Source organism: Palaemon carinicauda, chromosome 11 (assembly GCF_036898095.1).
Source record: "Palaemon carinicauda isolate YSFRI2023 chromosome 11, ASM3689809v2, whole genome shotgun sequence".
Lineage (NCBI taxonomy): Eukaryota > Metazoa > Arthropoda > Malacostraca > Decapoda > Palaemonidae > Palaemon > Palaemon carinicauda.
The window spans coordinates 94,487,418-94,498,582 of NC_090735.1; the positions used below are offsets into that span (position 1 = coordinate 94,487,418).

Here is an 11,165-nt window from a genome sequence, read left to right on the forward strand (position 1 = left end):
GCCTTCGTTCTGATAAACCTCACAATAGATAATAATGCATAGTGGGCTTTAGGCGGGATAAACCCCACAAAATATTTTAGTGGATATTGGGCCATAAGTATTAAACACCTTACAATAGATTCTGATGCATAGTGTTCGTTGTATGTGATAAACATCAATGAAGATGTTGACAGGTAACATGCCATAGGTGTTATAGATCCCACAGCAGATTTCGAGGAATAGCGGTCCTCAAGTGTGATAAATCTTACTATACATTTTGATATAGCGGACCTTGGGCAGTATAAACCAGATTTTGAATTGGAGCAGGCCTTTAACCTCACCATATTTTGAATTACAGCCTGGTTTAAGTGTAATAAACTTCACAGCAAAGTTTGATAGATAGCAAGCCTTACTGTAGATGTAATGGATGTAATACACCTTTCAAGTCTCAACAGACTGAATTACAACTCAGGCCTTTGCTATGATATACCCACAATGGATTATATTGGATATCTCTGAGCAGATTTTGATGCATAATGAGCGTTAGGTGTGATAAACCTCACAGCAGATTTGAATAGACAGTGGGCCCTAAGTATGTCAAACGGCGAAACCCCACAATAGATTTCAATAAATAGCACACTTTAAGTTTGCTAACTCTCAAAAGACTTTGATAAATAGATTTTGGTCTTGTTAGCGATTGCCATTGTCATCTCAACAAGCGAAACAAGAATGCCGATTTTTTTTTTCTTTTTGTAAGGGGCTGAAAAACAGAAAATGCTGTCAAAGATTATTTCTCGCATAATCAAGAAAATAAAGGTTCAAACGCTGCGAGGCATAAGTAATGCTTGAAGGTGTGGTCACTATCTCATGAGACGGCAGGAACTTTAAAAACGTTGTTTTATCGTCAAGGCTAGAATATTAATAGCACACACCAGTCTCAGACGAACATACCTTCCCCACGCATTTGAATATGCTGTACGGGGAAACGTTTTTGTATTGACAAGGTGTTCCGAAACAGTATTTTGATCAATATCTACGCAAACACTTCCTGAATTGAATTGGAAAATGTATCTTTTCTGGAAGTAAATCCGTAAGTGTAGCGCAACTGTTTCTATTTCCAAAAGCGAATCATCGATTAACTTAGGTTTCAGATAATAGTTCATCGACCGGGTCACAAGGGACCTACTTGGTCATCATGCGTTACATTTTGGTTGGTCGGATATACACACGAAATGTAAGCAAACTTTGCTCACAGTTATGATTTCCAATAAAATGACACAGTTTAAATATAAAACCTGTGGTAATTTTGAATTGATTGCTAATGATAAGGATTGTTTTACGACATTTAATTATAAACAATATACTTGCCGTTATGTATAATGATTTCTATATGGATTTGCCTCTTGAATCGCATACTTATTGTGACCCGGAGTCATTTGCTAATTATGAGATGTTGAAATAAGAGAGAAGGTTTTGCGAGAATATGACATCTGATATTGAAACAGCCAAACTGTGAAAACAACAACAGAAGTAGAAATGTTATTGTAGCTCTCCCACTGCACCATGCGTGAACAACCTTATGATCAGGCGTCTCACTTACTTCATAAAATTCCACGAGACAGTTTGAGACCGCCTGGTCTATTGTATTGTTCGCCTTTCTTGATAACAAGCAACCTGCGTTGTATTTACACACGAAACTACAATACGATGGAGTAACTCACTTCATAGATGTATTATCAATAGAAATACTTTCACCTTTGCGTGGGAGTGGTGACTGATAATGAGATTTGAAGAGCCAGCGATTCATTCATGAAATCTTGGAGTGTATATATATATATATATATATATATATATATATATATATATATATATATATATATATATATATATATATATATATATATATATATATATATATATATATATATGAGAGAGAGAGAGAGAGAGAGAGAGAGAGAGAGAGAGAGAGAGAGAGAGAGAGAGAGAGAGAGAGAGTCCTTATGAACGTTCATTCAAGTTTCATGGCGGTGAAGTTTTACCGCATGGGATTCTGGAAATTTAGGTTTGGGGTCCGAGGCAGCGGTAGTATTATTGAACGTGGTTACATTATTATTATTCTTTTTATAAACTCCAGGAGTGATTAAATCTGGGATAGTGACAAGAGTAGGTAGCCATCATGAGAATGGGAGTTTTTCAGGGAGGAGGCGTTCCGTCATGAGCGTGCAAAGTCCACTTACACTTCTTGAAAGACGGCGTCAACAGTGTATTACGTGCGGTGGTCGAGTGAGCTCGTGTAGCGTCGTGCGCTTGTTGGGAGGCCATTCTTTCTGTTGTTTTACTGACGCTTTCCCGTATCATTTGTAAGTTTGAAACTAATTTTGTATTATAAAATCTATGTAACCTCAGTGTCTGGAAACGTGAAAAAAAATTGCTTTAAAAAGTTTCTTGAAGAATAGCGGTCTCAGGACGATAGTTTCCTACCTTCTGACTCAAGACATTCCTGCACATCGAACGGCTTATCAGTTAATGAATGACCTTGAAAGTCGCAGTGACACTTGACACTTCTCGTATCGTTCTTTACTCCTACTGGATAACAGTAATAATATCTTCCCGCTTGTGGTTCCCTGGCGATACCCTTGAACGAAAGTTTCCTAAACTTATCATATCCAAGGATTGAACTGGAACCACTGTATTTATTTATTAGGCCTACACCGGTAGTTAACTTTTGCCGTCGTCGGCTTGTCTGTAACTTTTTTTCCCCGAAAGTATGCGCTTCTTACAACTATCTATCACTTATCTGGTTTTCCTCGTTACTTCCACCGCACATTTTAGTTGTGGATCATTTGGTGGTACTTTAGTTTTGTGAAATGACGCCGATTTTAATGGATGATGAAAACCTTCCCGTTTTTAGTGCTGAAATATATTTTGCGAAATAATTCTTATCATACAGTAGTTTCATGTTCACCGAGATATTGCCCGATTTGGAAGTAAGAGAAATATAAAAATTATATAAAAAATGAAATGAATTTTGGGTGAATTGTAGATTAAGAAAGTAACAGGCTGTGGCATGTATCCGGTTGCATTCATAGCATTTAAGTCCTATATACCTTATGTACTTCTATGTACTTCCTTCCTTTAAGCATCTGTTGTTATTTTTAGCGTATTCTATATTGAACACCTTGAATACAACATGTATTTTTACCCCTCAGCATGACACTTATATAAGTGGCCTATCAATATGAAACACTTCAGTTATTAAAAATGATTTAGCATAATAAGTGTTAAATGTATTACAGATATTACATGAAAAGGAAACATCCTCAAATTTCGCCTATTATGACGTGTCTTGCTGAATCATACTTTATGATTATCAAAGGACGAACTGACTGAAACTGCGGGGTTTGACAACCGGTGTCGTTTTCCCGGATATAATCCACAGGATGTTTTCGTTATCAACAGCGGTCAAAGTCTGACCTGTTATGTGGATGAATTTAGTGACTCTAAGGTTGATTCTGTTGAGTTTTTTGTTTACAGAAGTATTAATCCTATTATAAACTGTCTGTAATTGGGAAACGTAAAAAATCAAGATATTCACACACACACACACACACCACACACACACACACACACACACACACACACACATATATATATATATATATATATATATATATATATATATATATATATATATATATATATATATATATATATATATAATAAAACCGGGGGTAAAAAGTAAATATCAGGAAAGGTTGAAAATGGCATATGATGAGGTGAGAGTAAGAGAAACTGGTAATTTAGAGGAGGAATGGAAGTTAGTAAAAGAAAATTTTGTTGGGATTGCAAGTGATGTATGTGGCAAGAAGGTTGTTGGAGGCAGCATGAGGAAGGGCAGTGAATGGTGGAATGAAGGAGTGAAGGTGAAAGTGGAAGAGAAAAAGAGGGCTTTTGAAGAATGGCTGCAGAGTAATAGTATAGAGAAGTATGAAAAATATAGAGAGAAAAAGGTGGAAGTAAAGCGCAAGGTACGTGAGGCAAAGAGGGCAGCTGACCTGAGGTGGGGTCAGGGATTGGGTCAGTCATATGAAGAGAATAAGAAGAAGTTTTGGAAAGAAGTGAAGAGAGTAAGGAAGGCTGGCGCAAGAATTGAAGAGACAGTGAAAGATGGAAATGGAAGGTTGTTAAAAGGAGAGGAGGCAAGGAAAAGGTGGGCGGAATATTTTGAAAGTTTGCTGAATGTTGAGGATAATAGGGAGGCAGATATAATTGCTGTTCCAGGTGTTGAGGTGCCAGTGATGGGAGATGAGAATGAGAGAGAGATAACAATAGAGGAAGTGAGGAGAGCACTAGATGAAACAAGAGTAGGAAAAGCATCTGGTATGGACGGTGTGAAAGCTGAGATGTTGAAGGAAGGGGGTGTGACTGTACTTGAATGGTTGGTGAGATTGTTTAATATGTGTTTTGTGTTGTCAATGGTACCAGTAGATTGGGTTTGTGCATGTATTGTACCACTATATAAGGGTAAGGGAGATGTGCATGAGTGTTGTAATTCAAGAGGTATTAGTTTGTTGAGTGTAGTTGGAAAAGTGTATGGTAGAGTACTGATTAATAGGATTAAGGATAAAACAGAGAATGCAATCTTGGAAGTACAGGGTGGTTTTAGAAGAGGTAGGGGTTGTATGAATCATATTTTTACAGTTAGGCAGATATGCGAGAAATATTTAGCAAAAGGTAAGGAGGTGTATGTTGCGTTTATGGATCTGGAGAAAGCATATGATAGAGTTGATAGGGAAGCAATGTGGGATGTGATGAGGTTATATGGAGTTGGTGGAAGGTTGTTGCAAGCAGTGAAAAGTTTATACAAAGGTAGTAAAGCATGTGTTAGAATAGGAAATGAAGTGAGTGATTGGTTTCCGGTGAGAGTGGGGCTGAGACAGGGATGTGTGATGTCGCCGTGGTTGTTTAACTTGTATGTTGATGGAGTGGTGAGAGAGGTGAATGCTCGAGTGCTTGGACGAGGATTAAAACTGGTAGGCGAGAATGACCATGAATGGGAGGTAAATCAGTTGTTGTTTGCGGATGATACTGTACTGGTAGCAGACACAGAAGAGAAGCTTGACCGACTAGTGACAGAATTTGGAAGGGTGTGTGAGAGAAGGAAGTTGAGAGTTAATGTGGGTAAGAGTAAGGTTATGAGATGTACGAGAAGGGAAGGTGGTGCAAGGTTGAATGTCATGTTGAATGGAGAGTTACTTGAGGAGGTGGATCAGTTTAAGTACTTGGGGTCTATTGTTGCAGCAAATGGTGGAGTGGAAGCAGATGTACGTCAGAGAGTGAATGAAGGTTGCAAAGTGTTGGGGGCAGTTAAGGGAGTAGTAAAAAATAGAGGGTTGGGCATGAATGTAAAGAGAGTTATTATTATTATTATTATTACTATCCAAGCTGCAACCCTAATTGGAAAAGCAAGATGCTATAAGCCCAGGGGCTCCAACAGGGAAAAATAGCCCAGTGAGAGTTAATGTGGGTAAGAGTAAGGTTATGAGATGTACGAGAAGGGAAGGTGGTGCAAGGTTGAATGTCATGTTGAATGGAGAGTTACTTGAGGAGGTGGATCAGTTTAAGTACTTGGGGTCTATTGTTGCAGCAAATGGTGGAGTGGAAGCAGATGTACGTCAGAGAGTGAATGAAGGTTGCAAAGTGTTGGGGGCAGTTAAGGGAGTAGTAAAAAATAGAGGGTTGGGCATGAATGTAAAGAGAGTTATTATTATTATTATTATTACTATCCAAGCTACAACCCTAATTGGAAAAGCAAGATGCTATAAGCCCAGGGGCTCCAACAGGGAAAAATAGCCCAGTGAGGAAAGGAAATAAGGAAATAAATAACTGAAGAGAACAAATTAACAATAAATCATTCTAAAAAAAGTAATGTCAAAAGAGATATATCATATATAAACTATTAACAACGTCAACAACAAATATGTCATATATAAACTATAAAAAGACTCATGTCCGCCTGGTCAACAAAAAAGCATTTGCTCCAACTTTGAACTTTTGAAGTTCTACTGATTCAACAACCCGATTAGGAAGATCATTCCACAACTTGGTAACAGCTGGAATAAAACTTCTAGAGTACTGCGTAGTATTGAGTCTTATGATGGAGAAGGCCTGGCTATTAGAATTAACTGCCAGCCTAGTATTACGAACAGGATAGAATTGTCCAGGGAGATCTGAATGTAAAGGATGGTCAGAGTTATGAAAAATCTTATGCAACATGCATAATGAACTAATTGATCGACGGTGCCAGAGATTAATATCTAGATCAGGAATAAGAAATTTAATAGACCGTAAGTTTCTGTCCAACAAATTAAGATGAGAATCAGCAGCTGAAGACCAGACAGGAGAACAATACTCAAAACAAGGTAGAATGAAAGAATTAAAACACTTCTTCAGAATAGATTGATCACCGAAAATCATGAAAGACTTTCTCAATAAGCCTATTTTTTGTGAAATTGAAGAAGACACAGACCTTATATGTTTCTCAAAAGTAAATTTGCTGTCAAGAATCACGCCTAAAATTTTGAAAGAGTCATACAAATTTAAAGAAACATTATCAATACTGAGATCCGGATGTTGAGGAGCCACCGTCCGTGACCTACTTACAATCATACTTTGAGTTTTGTTAGGATTCAACTTCATACCCCATAATTTGCACCATGCACTAATTTTAGCTAAATCTCTATTAAGGGATTCACCAACCCCAGATCTACATTCAGGGGATGGAATTGATGCAAAGAGAGTAGCATCATCTGCATATGCAACAAGCTTATTTTCTAGGCCAAACCACATGTCATGTGTATATAGTATGAAAAGTAATGGGCCAAGAACACTACCCTGTGGAACACTGGATATCACATTCCTATACTCACTATGGTGCCCATCAACAACAACTCTTTGAGATCTACTACTTAAAAAATCAATAATAATGCTAAGAAACGACCCACCCACTCCCAACTGTTTCAGTTTGAAAACAAGGGCCTCATGATTAACACGGTCAAAGGCAGCACTAAAATCAAGGCCAATCATACGAACTTCCCGACCACAATCAAGGGATTTCTGTACTGCATTGGAGATTGTAAGAAGGGCATCACATGCTCCAAGGCCTTTCCGAAAACCAAATTGCAAACTAGGGAATAGATGATTACCTTCAGCAAACCTATTAAGACGTTTTGCCAGAAGACGTTCAAAAACTTTAGATAATATGGGAGTTATGGAAATTGGGCGGTAATCAGTGGGACTTGAGCTACCACAAACACATTTACATAGAGGAGTAACATTACCAATTCTCCAACAAGTGCTAAAAGCTCCTCTTCTTGCTAACTTGCGTAAAATAACAGATAACTTTGGAGCTAAGAAATCTGCTGTCTTTATAAAAAACAAAGGAAAAATACCATTTGGGTCTACACCTCCATAAGCATCAAGGTCCATCAACAGAGCTTTAATCTCACGAGATCGAAAAGCTAAACTAGTTAGTTTAGCCTCAGGAAAACAAGAATGAGGAAGTTCAAGTTTTTCATTACTCTGTTTACTGTCAAAAACATCAGCCAAAAGGGTTGCCTTTTCCTTTGGACAGTGAGTGACGGAGCCATCTGGTTTAAGTAAAGGAGGAACTGTTGCATCTACACCAAAGAGTGCAGATTTAAGGGTAGACCACCATTTATGTTCCTGAGTTGTACCAGAGAGGGTTTCCTTTATGATTAAATTGTACTCCTTTTCAGTTGAGGCATAAACTCTCTGAGCAAAAGCTCGAAGCTGAGTATAGTTGTTCCAGGTCAAATCTGATCTGTTACCCTTCCAAAGGTGATAGGCCTCCTGCTTCTCCAAATAAGCACGTCTACAATCATCATTGAACCACGGTTTGTCCTTCATTCGGTACCTTAGCACACGAGAAGGGATACGCCTATCAATTATGTTGACTAGATTCTCATTCAAAGGGACAACAGGATCTACACTATTATATAATTGTGACCAATTCAAGCACAAAAGATCATGCAAAATCCCATTCCAGTCTGCTTGGGATTTCATATAAATTTTACAAGAATATGATATATCAGGGACAGGCTGCTCAGTCTTCACTAATAATGAAATCAAGGCATGATCAGAAGTCCCGACTGGAGAACCAACCTTACTAGTTATAACGCCAGGGGAGTCAGTGTATACGAGGTCCAAGCAATTACCAGACCTGTGAGTAGCTTCATTTATGATTTGCTCACAGCCTGATTCCGAGGCAAAGTCTAAAGCTCTTAAGCCATGGCGATCGGTAGGAGAGATAGAACTCAACCACTCCCTATGGTGGGCATTAAAATCACCAACAAAGACAAACGAAGCCTTTCTATCATCTTCTTGTATCTTAGCCATAATGGAAAGAAGACAATCGAAGATAGAATCATCCATGTCTGGATTCCGGTAGATTGAACACAAATAAAAGTTGTTATGCCTGCCACAAACTTTTATTACCTGAATCTCATGACATCCACATTGATAGCAGGACTTATGAGAAGCAGGGTACTCGGTCCTAATATACACCGCCATTCCCCTGGCCCTAGGAATGGAATCACGTTTCAGCATTATTGGCTTCTTAAAACCAGTTATAAGGAGCTCAGATGAGTGCCTCATATTAGAAACCAAAGTTTCTGAGCACAAAAGAATATCATACTGTCTGGACGCAACTGTAAGGTCTCGGATATTTGCATGAAGACCACGAATATTGCAATACAGAAGACGACATTGACGAAATCTAGGACGTACTGGTCCCGGATTTCGCTCAATGTCTCCAGACAGCATAAGAATTAATAGAAATAAAAAAGAGACATCATACTTAAAAACTAGATTAACAAGAATTAAAACAAAAACAATATGTACAGAATAATAATAAAAGTGATTGATGATATCCATAGACTATAGTAAAAAGTCGGAAAAACTGGTCAACATGGAGGAGCCGATACACCATGCAAGGCTAAATACCCTCCAGGATAGCCACTTCAACTGAAGGGAGGACAGTAAGGATGGTTTTGAGAAGAAAAAATCAGAAAAAGGAAAAGACAACCTCTTGATAAACCACCAGGCATCCATGGCCCTTCTATTAAGCCTGCCCAACACACCATTTCAAAAAAACAAGAGGAAGAAAAAAAAAAAGATAGAATAGTGTGCCCGAGTGTACCCTCAAGCAAGAGAACTCTAACCCAAGACAGTGGAAGACCATGGTACAGAGGCTATGGCACTACCCAAGACTAGAGGACAATGGTTTAATTTTGGAGTGTCCTTCTCCTAGAAGAGCTGCTTACCATAGCTAAAGAGTCTCTTCTACCCTAACCAAGAGGAAAGTACACTGAACAAATTGCAGTGCAGTAATTAACCCTTTGGGTGAAGAAGTGTTAAGTATCTCATTGTTGTCAGATGAATGAGGAAAGACGAGAATATGTAAAGAATAGGCCAGACTATTCTGTGTAAGTGTAGGCAAAGAAAAATAAGCCGTGACTAGAGAGAGGGGTCCAATGCAATACTGTCTGGCCAGTCAAAGGATCCAATACCTCTCTAGTGGTAGTATCTCAACGGGCGGCTGGTGCCCTGGCCAACCTACTACCTCATCTTAATTTGTTGGACAGAAACTTGCGGTCTATTAAATTTCTTATTCCTGATCTAGATATTAATCTTTGGCACTGGCTTTCAATTAGTTCATTATGCATGTTGCATAAGATTTTTCGTAATTCTGACCATCCTTTACATTTAGATCTTCCTGGACAATTCCATTCTATATGAGAAAGTGATTGTACCAACTGTGATGTATGGATCGGAGTCGTGGGGAATGAAAGTGATGGAGAGACAGAAATTGAATGTGTTTGAGATGAAGTGTCTGAGGAGTATGGCTGGTGTATCTCGAGTAGATAGGGTTAGGAACGAAGTGGTGAGGGAGAGAACGGGTGTAAGAAATGAGTTAGCGGCTAGAGTGGATATGAATGTGTTGAGGTGGTTTGGCCATGTTGAGAGAATGGAAAATGGTTGTCTGCTAAAGAAGGTGATGAATGCAAGAGTTGATGGGAGAAGTACAAGAGGAAGGCCAAAGTTTGGGTGGATGGATGGTGTGAAGAAAGCTCTGGGTGATAGGAGGATAGATGTGAGAGAGGCAAGAGAGCGTGCTAGAAATAGGAATGAATGGCGAGCGATTGTGACGCAGTTCCAGTAGGCCCTGCTGCTTCCTCCGGGGCCTTAGATGACTGCGGAGGTAGCAGCAGTAGGGGAGTCAGCATTGTGAAGCTTCATCTGTGGTGGAAATGTGGGAGGTTGGGCTGTGGCACCCTAGCAGTACCAGCTGAACTCGGTTGAGTCCCTGATTAGGCTGAAGGAACATAGAGAGTAGAGGTCCCCTTTTTGTTTTGTTTCATTGTTGGTGTCGGCTACCCCCCAAAATTGGGGGAAGTGCCTTGGTATATAGATAGATATATATATATATATATATATATATATATATATATATATATATATATATATATATATATATATATATATATATATATATATATATATATATATATATATATAGTAGGTAGTAGGTTGGCCAGGGCACCAGCCGCCCGTTGATATACTACCGCTAAAGATTTATGGGGTCCTTTGACTGACCAGACAGTACTGCATTGGATCCTTCTCTCTGGTTCCAGTTCATTTTCCCCTTTGCCTACACATACACTGAATAGTCTGGCCTATTCTTTACATATTCTTCTCTGTCCTCATACACCTGACAACAGTGAGATTACCAAACAATTCTTCTTCTCACAAGGGGTTAACTACTGCACTGTAATCAGTCAGTGGCTACTTTCCTCTTGGTAAGGGTAGAAGAGACTCTTTAGCTACGGTAAGCAGCTCTTCTAGGAGAAGGACACTCCAAAATCAAACCATTGTTCTCTAGTCGTGGGTAGTGCCATATCCTCTGTACCATGGTCTTTCACTGCCTTGAGCTAGAGTTCTTTTGCTTGAAGGTACACTCGGGCACACTGTTCTCTCTTGTTTATCCTCCTCCTTGTTTTGTTAAAGTTTTTATAGTTTATATAGGAAATATTTATTTTAGTATTGTTGCTGTTCTTTAAACTATTAATTTGTTCCCTGTTTCCTTTCCTCGCTGGGCTGTTTTC

At 38.8% G+C, this 11,165-nt stretch overlaps 1 protein-coding gene across 1 annotated transcript in view; it reads left to right on the forward strand.

Moving 5' to 3' along the window:
- The first annotated feature begins 2,213 nt into the window (after positions 1–2,213).
- The window catches only part of LOC137649393 (probable Na(+)/H(+) antiporter nhx-9), a 473,554-nt gene continuing 464,602 nt past the window's right edge, over positions 2,214–11,165 (forward strand). Inside the window, exon 1 of the mRNA XM_068382378.1 lies at positions 2,214–2,339. The gene's annotated coding sequence lies outside the window, so the exon portion shown is untranslated. The remainder of the gene's footprint in view (positions 2,340–11,165) is intronic.